At 46.0% G+C, this 18,826-nt stretch overlaps 1 protein-coding gene across 4 annotated transcripts in view; it reads left to right on the top strand.

Annotated features, from left to right (window-relative positions):
• The window catches only part of GRN (granulin precursor), an 891,963-nt gene that overhangs the window by 827,997 nt on the left and 45,140 nt on the right, over positions 1–18,826 (top strand). The gene's annotated exons all lie outside the window — the stretch shown is intronic.

Raw genomic sequence — 18,826 nt, 5'->3', positions numbered from 1 at the left:
GAGAATTGGTAATGCATTGAGCCTGCTATAAACTGAGGTATCTTCTCCATGATTGTCTGATTGGGACTGCAGGTATGCCTCCTTGAGATCCAAAGTAACTAGCCAAGCCTCCTTGCCCAGCATGGGCAGAAGTTGTTGTAGTGTTAACATTTTGAATTTTGAAACATCCAGGAAAGTATTTAGGATTGACAGGTCCAGTAGTGGTCTCCAGGCTTTGTCTTTTCTGGGAGTAAAATCCTTGGCCCTGTTCTTCTTGTGGAACTTTTTGAATAAGCTCCCATATCCATAAGAGCAGCAATCTGTTTTTGTGCCTCTGCCCATTGGATGTTCTTCGTTTTCCATTGCTGCAGTCCTTACTATTGGGTATAGTCTGCATCCAGTCGGCCCGAATACCAGAGTATAAGGCTGGCCGTCAGGGGGCATTAGGACTGACGCGCCAGTACGCCAGTACTACGCGCATGACCGCGCCATATCCTCAGTCTTTTTGCCGCGTTGTCCGATGCAGAAGCAGTTTTTATGAAGATGCAGGTTGGCGTTCTGAAATATTTCCAAACCGGAGTTTCAGACCGAATCAGAGTTGGCTGGCACTGCTGGCTAAGTACTGGAACGTTTTGTTTTTCTTGCCTCAGTATTTAACCGGATGTCAGAAAAAGTGAATAACTGTATTTCTTGTGGGAAACAGATACCTCATAGGGATTACCATACATTGTGTATACCTTGTTTAGGGCCTGAGCACGACGTTGTTGGTTGCCGCTCTTGTGCTAGGTTTAACAAACGCACTATTAAGAGGAGGTTAGACTGTGCCAGATTAGTGTTTGGGAAGCGTTGCAATTATAAAATGCCGCCGGATGCTCCACGCCCCGCTTGCCCAAGAAGAAGCAACAGGAACAACAGGCAGCCTAGCTCCGGCCGCGTCATTCAAAAGAGCGTAAGGACAACGAAAGGTTGATGAACCGCAGTCCCGGACGCGGTTCTTTTAGGGGCTCAGGGAGCCAGAGGTTTTGCCAGGAGTTTCTATGGAGTCTCAGGCAGAAACTTTACTGTTACAGGATGTACCCTCTCAGGAGGCAGGCCAGGCTGAGGGGCTTCTCAGGCAACTATTCTCCCCTCTCTTCCCAATGTAGTTAGAGCCTCTCCCTCTGTTGCCAAAACTTCTTTTAGAGGAAGGCCAGGTTCAGTTTCAGTAGGGGCTTCTCCTAGCCTTTCGGGTTCTGTACCTAAGAAACATATGCTTAAAATGGCAGAAGATTTGATTACTATGATTAGAGGTTCTATGGGCCCTCCTGATAAGAGGCCTAGGGTGGAACCAGAGTTTGACAGTTTTGACCAGGGTTCAGGGGCTTCTGAGTCTTCTGCGGAAGATTTGCAGGAGTATCCTCATTATTCTGATTCTGATGTGGATGATGCCACTCCTTCGGCTTCTCCTCCTGAGGATTTTTCATTTTCAGAGACTCTGCATTCCATGAGGGAGCACTTTAAATGGGAAGGCCAGGATTACTCTGATTCCAGGAAGAGGCTTAGGGAATTCTTGTTTTTACCCCAGCATAGGCCCTTAGCTATACCTCCTGTGTTGACTGTGGTGGAAGATGTTTTTGCAGAGGCTTCCCTGAACCCTGATTCCTTGCCTCCTGCTCCTGTTAAACCTGATAGGTACTATAGGGTGCCGCTCATAAGTATTTGTTTAAGAGTCCTAGGGCGGACCCAGAAACTGTTTCTCAGGGGCCTAAAGGTGTTAAAGCCTCTGTGGTTAAAAAATCCTGTTCCCACTGACAAAGAGGCAAGGGCGTTAGATAGGTGGGGTAAGAAAGTGTATACTTCTTCCACTCTAGCCATGAGAGCATTGAATTGTCAGTTTCACATGCTGAAATATCAAAATTATCTCCTTTCACAATTAAAATCTAAGGTGGATGCTTTGGCGGAAGGTATTGATTGTAAAGAATTGCTGGATTTAGTTTATGTGTCTGAACAAGTGGGCAAGCATTCTTTGCAATGTGGTTTCGATGCTGTGCAGGCCTCCTCGAGGGTGGCTGCCACTAGTTCTGTTCTTCGCAGGCATGCCTGGTTGAGGGATCAAAATTTGGCTGAGCATGTTAAGACAAGGATTTTGGATGCTCCTTTACAGTCTGATGTGTTGTTTGGTTCACCTGTGGAAGCAGTTTTAAAGAAAATGGAGGACAAAGCTAAGTCTATGCAAACTGTTAAAGATTTCTTGCAGGTACAGCCACCAAGTTTAGTAGAAATTGGCCTGCTAAGGGGTGGACGTATCCTGCTTATGATTCCCAGTCTAGGGGTAGGTCTAGACGTGGTAGGGGGCCCAAGGTTCTTTTCTTAGGCCTAGAACAGGAGTTCACCTGCTCAGACTTCTGGTGAGGGCAGGGGTCAGTCCTTTCAGAAACAGACCCAATGACCTGCCTTTTCAGCTGCCAGTAGATTCTCGTCTGGCAGCTCCTTTGAAGACGGACTTCTCCTTTTCAAAGAAAATTGGGGTTTAATTACTCAAGACAGATGGGTGTTGGACATCATTCACCACGGTTACGGATTTTATTTCCATACAATGCCCCTTTCACAGGCATGCCAGACGCTCCTCCTCCACAAAGAAAAGAGGCTCACAAGCAAGTTTCTCAGTTACTCCAAATGGGGGCCATTCAGCCAGTCCCTATATCAGAAGGGGCCTAGGATTTTATTCTCGCATGTTCCTAGTACCACAGAAGGGGTACACTGGAGACCAATTTTGGATTTATCTCTCCTCAACACTTATCTGGACATTCCCAAGTTCAAGATGTTGACGTTACAACAGCTTTTACCTGCTGGGCAGCAAGATCACTGGATGGTAACTTTAGATCTCAAGGAAGCTACTTTTACCATCCGCCTATCAGGCTAAGGAAGTATCTATCTGTTCGAGCTAGATCTCAAGGAAGCTTACCTTCATGTGCCTATCAGAGCTAGTTACAGGAGTATCTCTGTGTTTTCGGTGGAGATTCTCATTATCAGTTCTCTGCATTGCCCTTTGGCTTATCTACATGCCCCAGAGTATTCACAAAGGTTCTGCTCCAGTGATAGCTTACTAGGCTAGCTACAAGGACTTCAAATCTATCCTTCTTAGACAATTGCCTGATTCTGGCTCAAGAAACGGAAGACCTTCTACAGCATCTGGAATATGTTATAGCAGTGCTAAGATGCCTAGGGTATTCTGTGAGCAAATAAAGTCCAGTCTAGTACCCTCTCAAGACATGTGCTTTCTGGGTGTGAGACTGCATACAGCAGCCCAGATGGCCTTTTAACCCCGGACAAACAAAGGAGTCTATCACTTTACTTCCATCAACTATCTCATCAGTCCGTGCTGACTGCAGAGACAGTCCTTCAAGCATTAGGGTTCATGGCATCTTGTATTCTGGTGCTTCCCAATGCCAAACTGCATATGAGGAAGTTACAATGGTATCTCAAAAATGTATGGACACAGCACTGCCAGGATTTAGACACTGTCATTCAAATAATACCTTGCCTTCAAAGAGAAATTTTGTGGTGGGCTCAGGAATGTCACCTAAACAAGGGACTCTCTGTGACCCAGCCAGAGGCGGTCAGATTTTTACGAGGCGAAGCAGATTACAGATGCCTCGGACATTGCTTGGGGAGCTCATCTAAATGGAAAGTGGATACAAGACAAGTGGCCTGCCAGACTACAGCATCTACATATCAACATGAAGGAGATGTTAGCAGTCCAGTTCGCATTTCTGGCTTTCGAGGAGTTACTTCTTCCAGGGCAGGTGTTGATTCTAACAGACAACACAACTGTCATGTGGTACTTCAACAAACAAGGGGAAACACATTCTTATCCTCTATGCAGGCAGGCAATGATTTTATGGGAGACTGCGCTACGCTTGCACCTAACTCTTCAGGCAAGGTTTCTGCCAGGAGCACAGCACTCCTTAGCAGATGTGTTAAGCAGACAAATCATGGATCCCCACAAGTGGAAACTGGATCTTCATGTATTTCAGAAATTGACAGTGTCAGGGGGAACTCCAGACATAGATCTGTTCGCTTCTCCACTGAACCACCAGCTGCCACAGTTTTGCACAAAGGGGTTTCATCACACAGCTTGGAAAGTGGATGCTCTGTCTTTCAGTTGGACGAACCTTCCTGTGTATGCCTTTCCACCTCTGCCTCTTCTTCCAAAGGTACTGTTAAAGGTCAGACAGGACAGGCCAAGGATAATTTTGATAGCTCCAGATTGGCCTCGCAACACTGGTACCCCTACTACGGAGTCTGGTAAAGAAGCCTCCCATGGCCTCCCTTTGATTCCACATCTGTTATCCCAGCAGGACGGTTCTCTGCTCCATGTCAAGCTTCACTCTCTTCATCTGACAGCCTGGCATATTCTGGGTTGAAACACAGCGGGTCTCAACTTCCTCAACAAGTTTTAAATGTGATTATGGAAGCTAGAAGACCTAGTACAAGGAAAGTGTACGCAGCTAAATGGAAGAGATTTTTATTTTGGAGTAAAGCAAAGAATTTGGAGATTTCTGAGCCTAATTTGAGTATGGCTCTTCAATATCTTACTGAGTTACTGGACAAGGGTCTGTCCTTCTCTTCCATTAAGATTCATGCTGCAGCAATCTCAGCTCACTATGATTGTGACCCACCATTGTTTTCGTGATCCTTTGTTCAAGCAGTTTTCTTAGAGGGCAAAAATAAGAGACCCCCCAGCTCCTACTCCCTACCTGCTTGGGATCTCAATTTTGTGTTGGAAAACTTACTTCTACACCCTTGAGCCTCAGCGGCTACTGCTGAATTGAAATATTTGTCATGGAAGACTGCTTTTTGTTGGCTATTACTTCTGCAAGACGGTGTCTGAGTTTGCAGGCCCCATGGCAGCAGTCTTTTTGATTTTCTTTTCCCATATATAGTATCATTCATTATCAATCCTTCCTTTATGCCTAAAGTGGTTTCTAGTGTGGCTTTAAACCAAACTATTCATTTGCCTACTTTTATGCAGACCCCAAAATAAAGGGGAAAAGATTTTGCATACTTTAGATGTACACAGGCAGTTGCGCTATTACTTAAGCAGGACTAAGGATTTTAGGCAGTCTCAGCAGTTGTTTGTTTCTTTTGCTTTGAGTTCGCAGGGCAAGCCCTGTGTCAAAACAAACTATTTCTAGGTGGATTGGCTTTTGCATTGCGTTTTGTTATTCCCATCATGGCAAGGAGGTTCCTGCTGGGATCAGGCCTCATTCCACTAGGGCTACTGCCACTTCAACAGCATTTCTACGGGGTGGCAACTAAGGATATTTTTGGCAGCTACTTGGTTCAGTGTTGCATACTTTCTCTAAGCATTATATTCCTATATCTCTCTAAGTCTAGGGCTGGTTTTGTCACGGCTGTTTTGCAAGGCATGTTGTCAGCTCCTGCTTCTTTATGATTTGCCAGCCTCCCTTACCTCTGCTTTGGGATTCTACCCAATAGTAAGGACTGCAGCAATGGAAAACGAGAGCGAAGAACATAGTACAGTTTTGTACCTACCTAAATGTAGATGTTCGAGGATTCATAAATGCAGATGTTTTAATTTCTCCCTCCTTCCCCCCTCCTTCCCCTCTGTGTTTAGGGTGGTTGTGTAGGTGAGTTTACCTGCTTATACTTTTGTATATATTGTTTATGTTTTGGTGCAGGTATTTTGGGCCTTGTCTTTTTAGGGTCTTCTGACATCTGGGGCAAGAAAAGACTGAGGATATGACGCCGTCATGCGATAGTACCTGACGGACGCTGCGACGGTCCACGCGCGCGCGACCCTGACGCCAGCCTTATACTCTGTATCGACTGGACTGGATGCTACCCATACCCAATAGTAAGGACTGCAGCAATGGAATCCTCGAACATCTACATTTATGGTAGGTACAAAACTGTACTTTTTGTGGCGGGTTTGGCATACCTTTTGGTTTTGGAAGCGTGTGGAAGTGGAACCTGTACCCTTGAGAAACTATATTCAACACCCATTGGTCTTGGGTGATCATGTGCCAGTTTTTTGAGAAAAGTGCTAGCTTTCAACCTAGGGGTGCTGTCAACTGGTAAGAGCTTGGCATTTGCAGAGGGAAGTCATTGTGACTGTTTCCCTATAAGGTTGTGATTTGTTTTCTCCTCCTTTGGGGGCTGAAGCACCCCATTGTTTAGGTCTGTAGGAGCCTTGGGGCTGAGATCTGCCTCTTGGGCGTCTGTATCTGCCTCTTTGTGGCCTGTCTCACACTGGAAAGGACCAATTTTTGAAGGCCAGTTTCTGCTAAATCTAGGTGGTTGAACCTGTAAGAAATCTTTCACAGTTTGCATTGACTTTGCTTTATCCTCCATTTTCTTTAACACCTCTTCTGCCTTAACACCAAACAAAGTATCATGCTGTAGTGGAGCATCCAATAATTTTACTTTAACATAGTCAGGTAAACTTTGTTCTTTCAACCAAGCATGTCTTCGAATAACTGAGCCTGTAACTGCGGCTCTACAAGAAGCCTCTAGTGAATCAAAACCACATTGCAGAGTATGCTTTCCCAGTTATTCAACTGCATGCAATAAATCCTGCATTTCTTTACTGTCAGGACTTTCTATGTTTGCAACCATTTTCTGCTTTAACAATGACATGAGATACTGTTGATATTTAAGCATGTGAAACTGACAGTTTAAAGCTCTTACAGCTAAAGTAGCAGAAGTGTAAACTTTTTCCCCCATCTGTCCAGAGCTCTGTAATCCCTATCTGAGGGGACAGGAGTTTTGGCAGTGGAAGCTTTAACCCCTTTAAGACCCTGAGAAATTGTTTCTGGGTCTGCAGCAGGGTTTTTGTAAAGAAATTTATGAGAGTCAGGGACCCTGTAGTACCGGTCTGGTTTTACTGGTGCAGGGGGTAAAGAATCTGGAGACAGACTGGATTCAGAAAAAACATCATCTACAATATCAAGCACAGGGGGGATAGCTAGGGGCCTGTTCTGAGGCAATAAAAGGAAATATCTGAGCCTTTTTTTGGATTCTGAGTAATCCTGGCTCTCCCAATGGAAATGCTCCCTCATGGTGTGCAGGGTTTCCCCAAAAGAGTAATCCTCAGGCGGTGAGGCTGAAGGAATGGACTCTTCAGCATCAGAGTCCTCATAGGGAGGGAGAGAATAGCCCTGGTCAGAAGAAGAATCAGAGGAAATGGAAACCTGATCAGAGGAATCATAATCAGTGTCTTGCCTAGGCCTTTTGTCAGGAGGGGGATGGGAGCCCCTGATTCAAGTAATAAGGTCTTCGGCCATTTTAAGCATCTGTTTCTTTGGCATGGATGACTGTTCTGGAGAATGCTGCACTTGTTTCCTTGTCTTTAATGGTGTTTTTGACTTTGCCTTTGCTGCTGTAGTAGCTTTAATTGTAAGCTGCGAAGGTCTGAAAACACCCTCAGAAGCCGGTGCCTGCTCAGTGGCTCCGGACCCATCTGAGGGTATAGTTTCCGTAGGCCCAATACCTTGAGTTTCCACAGGCCTCAGTGTCTCCACATGGCTGTCTGTTACGGCCTGCGGCTCTGAGGTAGTGGGTGTCAAGGGCTGCGAAAGCACCTCACTGAGAACCGGCGAACTGGCAACTGGCCTAGAAGAGGCTGCATCCTCCGTTTTGGACCTCGGATGCCTGTCTTTTTCTTTGTCTTTGCATTTTTTATACATTCCGCTCGCCAGTTGTTTTGACGGCATTATGTAATTAAATCTTCGTCCAAAATAATGTAAAGCAAAATCAAACTAACGTTTAACCGTGCGTTTATTGAATCTAGCACAAAACCGACAACTAGTAACGTTGTGGTCAGGGCCTAGGCAAGGAATGCAGTAAGAGTGAAAGTCCTTATGAGGTATTTGCTTTCCACAAGAAATACAATTATTAACTTTTACTGACATCGGTCTGGAGCAAGAAAAAGTTTCCCCAACGGGGTACTTAGCTTTATTGAAGACTTCGGTTCTGAAATTCAATTTTGAAAATCTCAGGAGTCTGCCGACCGGCACTTGCGAACTGCTTTTGCACACGCGGCAAGAAAGACAGAAGAAAATGGCATCGGTTGCAGCTTTTATACCCCTGGCGCACTGACGTCAGGGAAGAGACGACAGCAACCGACGCCGGACCAAGACTTTGGAACTCGGGCCGACTGCGGGTCGCCTGCCAGCAGGATAACCCAAGTGTAATGACTGCAACAGTGAAACACGATGAACATCTGATATCTGCTTCCACAGTTCCAGTTCCTTTGTCTTCTCCCTTTACTCCACTACCCAAGACTCATTATACCATGACCCCCCCATTAATATTCCAAAACGTGCACGCTGATTGGTCAGCGTGCATGTTGTAAATCGACTTATACTAATGGAAAAAGGTCCGGTTGCCCGGACTTTTCCCATTAGTATAAGTCTTTTTTAAAACACTGTCTCGCCATGTTAGAGTTTAACATAGCGACACAGGTTTAAAAAAAGCAACAGAGATCTTGCTTTCTCCGTTGCTTTTTTTTTTTAAACCTGTCTTGCTATGTTAAATGGGTTTAACATAGCGAGGCAGCTTTAAAATAAGCAACGGAGATTCTCTGTTGCTTTTTTTAAAGCTGTCTCGCCATGTTAAACCCATTTAACATAGCTTAAACAGTAAAAGCAACGGAGATCTTTCTTTCTCCGTTGCTTTTTGCCACAACTCTGATGTACTGCAGGCATGCAGTACATCAGAACTTCCACGAATACCAGACAGCTGCGGAAGGGCAGCAAGGAGGCATTATACAATGCCATTATTTAAGAAAAGTAATTATTTTTTTTCTTAAATAATGTCATTGTATAATAACAATAAACCACACCTGGGTGTGGTAATGATTACCCACAGTTGGCTTTGTTTGGTCTTCGCGGGACCAAACCACGCCAACCATGGGTAAATCCAGCATTACCCACACCCAGGTGTGGATTATTGCTATAGTATTCACCTTCAGTGGACACTTTGCTGACAGGCCTCCATCTCCATTCTTAGACAGACCAAAGTTCTCCTCAGTGGTCTTCATCCGTTCTTCCAGGAGTCTGACAGAAGTCAACATGGAGAGGTTGGTGATGAAAATTCTTTGGGCATGTTGAGCAGTACGTTGGTCCCTACCCTTTGGGACAGACACCAACACCTTCCAGTCCTCCTCCTCCTCTAACCTTCACAGGTACTTTAGAGTCCTCTGTTCCAAGCTTTAAGGAACCGACCATCTCTTTTTCTTTGGAATGGATGATTGCCCTGAGCACTTCAATTGTGTTGGAACCAGAGACCTCTCAGGGCTGCAACTTGACTGTCTGTTCTGAGTCACTGGGGTCTGCTTCCAGTTTTTCGTAGCTGTTCTGGTGTCTTGGTGAATCGACACAGACAAGTTCAGGTCCGAATTCAGTCTTGAGAGGGACCTCATTGGGACTGGGAGTGGCTTCAGCGCTGAGGTCTTCCTTTTCTTTATAGGAGCACCTCTTCTCTTCTGGTGTGTCAACCTTCGAAGCCACGAAGAGCGCATTGGCTACTTCCATTACCAGGTCAATTTCTTCCACCTTAGAGCCCACATCCCTGGTCATTTCTGGCCTGGAGCATCAAACAATTGCTCCACAGGGTCAGCAAGTACTGCAAACTCAGGCTACCCAGCAGGGTACCCCTTCATGTCCTCCTATTCCCATGTTACAGTATTCTGCATATGGGTTTACTCCTCTAGTCTCGCATATGTACGGTCAGTATCCAAAAGCTTTCAGTCCCTCCATGGTGTGTGAGACGTCTGATGTGGCTGAGAGTACATGAGCCATAAAAGTGACGTCGGCATGCACCAGCTCTCAGAACTTTTCAGCTGCCAGCCGCACCCCATGTGTTTCTGCTACCGATGACTTCGGATTCTTTTCATAAGATAAGTGCCCCGTTGGGGACCTTTTCAATCCTTCTAATAATTAGTATTGCTTGTTCATGTTATCCATAAAGGGCAAGTGTCAGTGCAGCCGTCAGATCCCTCATAAGGACACCCATGATAAGTGCCTTTTCTGTTTGGGATGGTCGCATGACCACAAAGCCTGCCCTATTTGCCAGGTGTTCATGCCTGACGGTATGTATTCGCTTGCATGCACTTAATCTTTACCTTAAAAAACAACATCTGAAGCAGCTTACTTTAAGGGTGGAGGGCCCCTCGGACATCTCCGCAGAACTGCCAAAAAAGAAGGCCAGGACCTTACGGCCTTCTTCTACTGCTCAGCCTCTTCTGACCAATCCCCAACCTGTGGCCAACATCAGCCTGGTTACAGGATCTGGACCTGGATCCGCCACTCCGGATGTCACAGGTACCTCTAAGGATGCTGCACTGTCCTTAGGCAAGAGCCTCTGTGGACATGCTCTTGCCACACTATCTTTAGGCAAGAGCATGTCCACAGAGGCTATTCCATCCCTGGTCTCAGACATCAGGGAGGACCTGGGTTTTCTGTGGAACCATCTGAGCCCTCCGTACCCTTGCAATCACCAGTTTCTAGACAGACGTCCACCAGACAACTTAAAAGAAGAGAAAAGAGAAAACATATTTCCCCCACAACAGAAGCATGCCTGATTGGCAGGCTTTCAATAAAAGCTTTTTCTATGTCTTTATGGCACCAAATCCTACCACTGCTGTTACTGGTACAACTTCTCCTCCTCTCCTGAGCCCTAGGCCTCAGCCTACTGAGACAGTTACTAGGGAAGAGGAAGTCCTTTCAGATTCTTCAGAGGAATTTCTGTTTTACAATTTTCAACCATCTTCCCCCTTAGGATGCGGATCCCCAGAGGAAGAGTCAGTGGACCCTGACTCCCCAGTTGAAGACTTGACCTTTGGTGAAACTATATTAGCAGGATGAAGGAACACTTCAAATGGGAATCCTCAGAAATGACTGAGGTACAAAAGAGGTATTATGACCTCATTCAGATGGAAACCCCCAGTCCATCTGCTGTTCCTCCAGTCCTGCCTGCCTTTTTAGATGCCTTCTCTTCAGCATCTCTGAATCCTGACTCCCAACCTCCTGCCTCACTCAGACCAGACAGGCATTACAAGGTGCCCGACACTGCTAAGCATCTGCTTAAGTGCCCACCTGCTGATCCTGCCATTACATCAGTCTCTGCGGGCAAAGCCTCCAAACTCCTACCTACTACCACCATTCTCCCTGCTGATAAAGACAGCAAGACCATGGAAAGGTTGGACAAAAAGATATATACTTCAGCTACCTTGGCCTTCAGAGCCACAACCTACCATACTTTTATGGCCAAGTATCCTTTGTTCCTCTTAGGATATGCCACAAAACACCTGGCAGATATTACAGACTCCCCTGCCAAAGCATCACTGTCCTCTCTCCTGGCTTTCTCTTCACAAGTAACCAGACACTGTATCAAGTATAGTTACGATGCTGCTGAATCCTCTGCCAGGTCAGCAGCATCAGCATTTGCCTTGCACAGATACTCTTTGCTTCACCTACAACCCCTGCCAGATGATTTCAGAGCAAAGCTCATTGATGCTCCCTTGGACAATGCTGCACTTTTTGTTTCTAAAGTAGCAGACCTTTTCAAGTCTCTGCAGCAAAAAAGCAAAGAAGTGCAGGACCTTAAACATTTACTGGTTTCACCACTCCCTAAGTTTCACAGAAACTATCCAGCAAAAACTCAGTTTATTAGGAAGCACTCCCATCAAGGCCTTGTAAGCCTACAAGGAAACAACCCCCTCCAGCTAGAGTATCCCCTCCCGTTGGCCAGAGAACTCCCTTTCAGGACAGGGCAGGATCTCCCCACCCGTAGGGCGAGGCGTACCATGACCACCTGCTCAGCAACTGCACCTCTTGCAACCAGTAGTGCAGACCCTGTTAGAGCAGGGTACCATAGAGACAGTCCTCTTAGCTGCAAAAGGAAGAGAATTCTACTCAAGGCTCTTCCTGGTCCCAGGAAGGACGAACCCTATTCTAGACCTCTCCTATCTCAACCTTTTTCTAAAGGTTCCTACCTTCAAAATGCTGAACCTGCCAGCCCTTTTACCACTCATAATTCCACAAGGATTCTTGGCTACATTAGATGTAAAAGATACTTATCTCCACATCCCGATCAAACCCACCCACAGGAAAAACTTGAGATTCTTGGTGGGTTCCTCCCACTTGCAATTCTCTGCCTTGCCCTTTGGACTCTCCACTGCACCCAGGGTCTTCACCAAATGGCTTACTGCAGGGCAAAGGGAATACAGATATTCCCTTACCTGGACGACATGCTGATCCAGGCTGCCAGCCAAGAAACCCTCCAAGGGCGCATCCACTTTGTGGCCACCCTCCTTCAATTACTGGGATTTCAGATAAACCTCCCAAAATCTCATGTTTAACCAGCCCAAGACATTGTATTCCTCGGGTGTAGGATCCGCTCAGATCTCATGGAGGCATACCTACCCCCACCAAAACTGAGTTCCTTGAAAGAACATCTCCTCCTGGTCCTGCACTCCAAAGAGCTGACTGTAAGGCAGTACCTCAACCTTCTGGGCTACATGGCAGCTACCATACCCCTGCTTCCTTTAGCAGGACTACACATGAGAAAGTTACAATGGTGCCTTCGGTCAGTCTGGAAGCAACACAACCATCCTGTGGAGCACATTGTGCCCCTACTACCCTGCCTAAAAAAGGAAATACTATGGTGAATCACAACCCAAACTTTCCACTCCAACCACCTCAACCCACTCCGATCATGCACACAGATGCCTCAGACCTGGGGTGGGGGGCCACCCTCGGCCACGAAAGGTGCAGGGCCTGTGGCCAAATCACCTCAAATCAGAACACATCAATGCCAGAGAGATGAGGGCAATCCATGTAGCCATCCAGGCATTTCTCCCTTTCCTACAACAGGGACCACTTCGGAGATACACAGACAACACCACTGTTCTGTTGTATATCAACAAACAGGGAGAGAACAAGTCCTACCTGCTCTGCAGACTAGCCCTTTTGGTTTGGAACGTGGCCACCTCACAGGGAATATCCCTGCAAGCGACCTACATTCCCTCTCTCCTCAACTCACAGGCAGATTTTCTGAGAAGAACCAGCACAAACAACCATGAATGGATGCTTCACAGAGATGTCAAATAGACCCGTTTGCCTCCACCATCAACAGACAACTTCCCGGCTGCTGCACCAGGACACCAGAACCACAAGCACTGGCAACAGATGCTTTCTCAATTTCCTGGAAGGGGAAATATCTATATGCATTCCTCCCCTTCCCACTCATTCAGAAGGTCCTGCTGAAAATACAGCAGGACAATCCAAAAATATTGTTGGTGACTCCCTATTGGCCCAGACAGCACTGATTCCCCTTACTCCTACATTTGTCCAATTACCACAAGTTACCCCCCAGAGTGGACCTTGCCACACAGCACAAGAGGTCACTAATTCATCCACAGTGGGAGCTTCTACATATAACCCTGTGGCTGATAGGATTCTGATCCCCTTCAGACACCTTTTCAATGAGGACATGCGCAGTGTCTTGCAGGAGGCCAGGAAACCAAATACAAGAAAATCATATCTTTCAAAGTGGAAACGATTCACTATTTAGTGTCATAAAAGACAGCTGGACCCGCTTCTTAGTGAACCCCCTCTAGTGCTGTCCTATTTGTGTGAGCTACTACAGACTGGATTGACTTATTCATCCATTAAAGCCCATCTGTCTGCTATTTCTGCATGCCTGCCACTTTATCCCCCATTAGCAACCAGACATCCTTCCAAACTCTTCCTTAAAGGGGTACCTCACCTTAGACACACCCCAGGAAACTCTCTCCTCTGCCTTGGAACCTTAGCTACATGCTCAAGAAGCTTCCGCCCTTTGAGCCAGCAGATAAAGCTTCCTTAAAGCATTGTACTTGGAAAACTGTTCTGTTAGTGGCCCTAACCTCAGCCAGAAGAGAGTCTGAACTCCAAGGCCTTATGGCTATTCCCCCCTTCCTCATTTTCCACAAGGACAGGGTTACCCTCCGGACAAACCCATCCTTCATGCCCAAGGTAGTCAGTACCCTGTCCCTCAGTCAGGCCATACACTTACCTGTCTTTTTTCCAAACCCACAAGGAGACAGTGAGAGAGGGCTGCATTCTTTGGATGTTCACGGGTAAATCAGATTCTACCTGCACAACACCAAGTCTGTCAAATAGGCTGGCCAACTTTTCGTTCCTTCCACCCTAGATGCCTGGGGAAGGCAATGTCCAAGCAGACTATTTCTACTTGGCTATCCAAGGCCATCACCTTCTGCTAACAATTCCATGGTAAGTCTCTGCTCTGCAGGGAACAGTTAAAGCTCATGCCACAAGAGCCATGGCCTCTTCAGGTGCCTTTTTCAAGGGCTGGTGACGTCTAGTATTCTGGAGGCTGCTACTTGGTCTTCAGTCCACACCTTCACCAAACACTACAAACTTGACCACATCTCTAGAGCCAGGACAGGGTTCACCAGGCCTATCCTTCATGGATTCCTGGAGTCTGCCTCTAGACCAGCACCCCAATCTCGGTGAGCTTTTTGCACTCACCCATATGCAGAATACTACAACATGTAAATAACAGGACATAGAAAACTTGTATAAAATCTTACCATAACCATAGATGTCCTCTTCCATGTTGCAGTATTCCTTCCCACCCTCCTTCCCCTCCTGTCAGCTAATGACTTTCCTATCTGGATGGCAATGATATGAGATTGCCCTTACTAGGACTGGCTCCGACTGGGGCCTTGTGTTCTGAGGGCTGGTGCATGCCGACATCACCTTTATGGCCCACATACTCCCGGCCACATCAGATGTTTCACGCATCATGGAGGGACTGAAAGCTTTTGGATACTGGCCATATGCAAGACTAGAGGAGTAAACCCATATGCAGAATACTGCAACATGGAAGAGAAGGACATCTATGGCTATGGTAAGATTTTACACAACTTATCTTTCTTCCAAAACCTCCCCAGACATTTCTCCTGAGGAGGTCCCTCAGACGAAATCGTGTAAGAGGAAACATCTGGACTCTCCAGTGGAGTTCATCACTGAAGACATGGATTTCGATGAGGGCGAAGGGTCCCCCAGATCACCTCCTGAGGATGTCTCCTTTGGAGACATCCTGGAAATACTTAAACAGAGAGATGGCTGGAAATCCTTCAACCCTTTTACCAGGGAATGACTGTACCCACCCATCTACTTCCTGGGTATCTTCACCCGCTGACTAGCTCATTGAATTGATCTCTCGTCAGGTGTGGAAGGCACCTGATGCCACCAAACCAATTCCTAAGAGACCAGAAAAAATTCTCACAGCTCCAGAGGTTAAACCTTTTTGGACAAAGGGAGTTCCTGTAGATGCCATGGTGGTAGCATCGGACATTAAAAAGGAACTAGTGGAAGAAAGTTCCTCTATCCATCTCCCCAGCGAGGAGTCACAGGCAATAGATTCGGGAAGTGAGTTTATGCATCATTGACCTTTGCCCTACAGTCTTTGAACTGCCTGGCACATGTTAAGAGTTTGCAGAGAGATCTGATAAAGGAGCTGTCAGATACTCTTTCAGGAGTTGTTTCTGAAGAGGTACAGGTTTCAGTCACCTCTCAGTTGGCTGTCCTGACATCCATTTCCAATTCTTCCACGAGACTCATTTCTCATGTAGCCGAAGGAACGTTAAGAGCAGCAGGTTCAGGCATTTCTATAAGGAGAGGCATGCCTGGATGTACTTGTGCGATTTTGTGAAGCCCTTCAAGTCTTTGTTTGTCAAAACACCCTTTGATGGCTCCTCCCTTTTTGGCCCAACTGGACGGGTAAAATGTGGTTCAGAAAGTCCCAAGGGTCTTCCTTCCCAGACTACACCTGGTGAAGGCTTCCCCAAAGGCAGAGGGGGAACAATGGAAGACACTGCTCTTACGTCAGAGGTGGCCTGCAACATCAGGATTTCTGGGACTCCTTCTTTGGGAATCTCTTCCAGAGCTCCTGAACGGAGGCCCAATTGTCCACCTCTGGAGGCAATCAGGGGTTGCTTATCCTTGCACCTAAAAGCTTGGCAAGAAATCACCTCCAATAGTTGGCTGCAGAGAATTATTTCCAGAGGCTATATAATTCTTTTTTCCCTTCCTACTCCCTGTTCAAATTGATTCCCTGATTTTCCACCCAGTCATAGGGAACAGGCAGCTATTCAAATTCAAAAGCTGCTAGAAAAAAAGAAAAATCCAAGAAGTCCCACCAGACCAAATGGGATCCAGATTTTACTCAAGATTCTTTTTAGTGCTAAAAAAGGCAGGGAACTGGAGACCAAATTTGGATCTCAGCGAACTGAACAAATCTGTTCAAAAAAACAAAAAAAAAAAAAAAAAACAAATTCCAGATGGTCATGATTCAGTCCATTCCGTTTTTTAGGAAAAGACAGCTGGTTATGCTCTATAGATCTTCAGGACACATACTACCACATAAAGATGGGCAGCCATTCCAGTAGATTCCTTTGCTTCCGGCTGAGAGAAAGTCATTACCGATTCAGAGTTCTATCCTTTGGTCTCACCACAGCCCCCAGGATGTTTACCTGGCAGTAGTAGTAGCTTACTTAAGACTGTAAGGATTCCGGATGTTTCTGTACTTAGATGACTGGTTCATTTTGGTTACTATCAGGCAGCTACTGCTAATAACAAAACAAAAAGTACTACAATTATGTGACCATCTCGGCATCACAGTCAACTTCAAGAAATCCTTGCTGGAACCAACACAAAGTCTAATTTTTACAGGAGCATTGTTAAACACAAGAACCTCCATTGCCTCATTTCCTCCGTCTTGAGTGGTAACTGTCCAGACAAGTCCATACACTATTACAAGGAAACAGAGTTCCAGCATGACTAGTACTTCAAGCATTAGGATCAGTGGTGGCTGACATAACCCTTGTTCCCCTAGCCAGGTTTCACATGAGAATTTTACAATGGCTACTTGCAGCACAATGGTCCATCCTTCAGTATCCTTTGTCAATGCCAATATTAGTCACCAACACATGCAAGAGAGATCTGCTATGGTGGATTCATTCAAATCAAGTCCTACAAGGGTGCCCATTCATTCCCCTCCACCCAAGGGCATATTGACCACAGATGCTTCCCAGCTTGGGTGGGGTGGGGGGGCATTGCCAGGGAAAGACAATCCCAGGCACTTGGTCCCCATCAGAGGCCAGTCTGCACATAAATGTTCTACAGATGAGAGCAGTGCTATTAGCATTGCAAGGATTCCAGGATTCTCTGCCTCTAGGGACGATCGTGATTCAGACAGACATGTCAGTGGTGTGGTACATCAACAAGCAGGGGGGAACCAGATCTTACCCCTTATGTTGAGAAGCCATCAGAGTTTGGCAGTGGACGATCTCAACCAACCACTTTCTGATTGCAATGCATACTCCAGGGAAGTCCAGTGTGACAGCAGACAAGTTGAGCAGGTGCATCCTTCTACCTCATGAGTGGTTTCCTCACTCCAAAAGTGTCGGAAAGGATATTTCACACATGGACCCTTTTTGCCCCCCCCTCTCAACAACAAATGCAGCAGTCACTTTGCCCTCATACCCCCACTGGGGGAATTACCGAGGGATGCTCTTCTTCACAATTGGCCACCCAGTCTCCTTTATGCCTTTCTTCCAACCCCACTAATCCCCAAATTTCTACAGAAAGCACCCAAGGGAATTGTTATGGCTAGGCTTGTTTAGGCACTAGGGCCAATAGCCTAGTACCAACCTATGAACCTATGAAAAGAAAATTCATCCACATTGCCCACTTTTAGCCTCAGCAAATTTGATACCCCTTGCTGTTGCCTCATTTGGTACAACAACCTTGGATTCTGGATCCAATTCCAGACCTCCTGTCATATTCAGTGGACATCAGTCATCCAGACATTACATCTCTCAAGCTGACAGCATGGTATCGCCAATTCCATTAGAGGCCAGGCATGATATGCTCTCTTCCCCAGTTAGGTGCATGCTTTTGTCATCTCATAAACCATCTACCTTATGCAAGTAAATGGAAACTATTTGTTCATTGGGCTTCCCTACATCACCTTGAACCTTTTTCAGCACCAATCCACAAAATTCTTCATTTTCTAGCTTCTATTTTTAGTGATGGTGCTTCCACTTATCAGCCATTTCTAATTTTCATAATAGTTTCCATGGATTATCTGTTGCTTCACATACAGTAGGCTTTGTAAAGCCTTTTTAAAAGGTGCTCTTCTCCTAAAGCCTCCTTACAAGGACCCTACTCCGTGGGACCTTACCTTGATGCTGCAAGCTCTGACACAATCCCCCTTCAAGCTGGCCTCTAGATGTGATCTAAAGTTTCTGTCCTGAAAGCTGTCTTTTGAGTAGCCATTACCTTGGCTAGATGAATCTAGGAAATTCAGGAACTTTCATCTAGACCACCATATTTGATTTTACACAAGGCTCGAGTTTTTCTCAGAACCAATCCATCCTTTTTACCTAAGGTAGTGTTGGAAACCAACCTTAATCAATGCATTAACATTCTGGTGTTTTTCCCAAATTATTCTAATGAGAGACCGTACTTATTACATCTGTTAGATGTTCACAGGCAACTAAGATTCTACCTTGACAGGACCAAAGACTTCAGGAAGTCTGATCAGCTGTTTGTTTCTTTTTTATATATTAAATTGGGACATCCTGTAAACAAAGTAACCGTAGCTCAGTTGATTTCGGACTGTATTTATTCTGTTTATAGGACAAGGGGTCTTTCTTTACCTATGCTTCCGAAAGCACATTCAACTAGAGTGGTAGCTACTTCTGCTGTCTTCCAGTTGGCAACTTCCATGGATGACATCTGTGCAGCTGCATCTTGGGCATCTCTCC

This window comes from Protopterus annectens, chromosome 13.part0 (genome assembly GCF_019279795.1).
Source record: "Protopterus annectens isolate FY-2018-M chromosome 13.part0, PAN1.0, whole genome shotgun sequence".
Classification (NCBI taxonomy): domain Eukaryota; kingdom Metazoa; phylum Chordata; order Ceratodontiformes; family Protopteridae; genus Protopterus; species Protopterus annectens.
The sequence above is the reverse complement of the archived record's forward strand: the minus strand, read 5'-3'. Positions and strand labels throughout refer to the sequence as shown.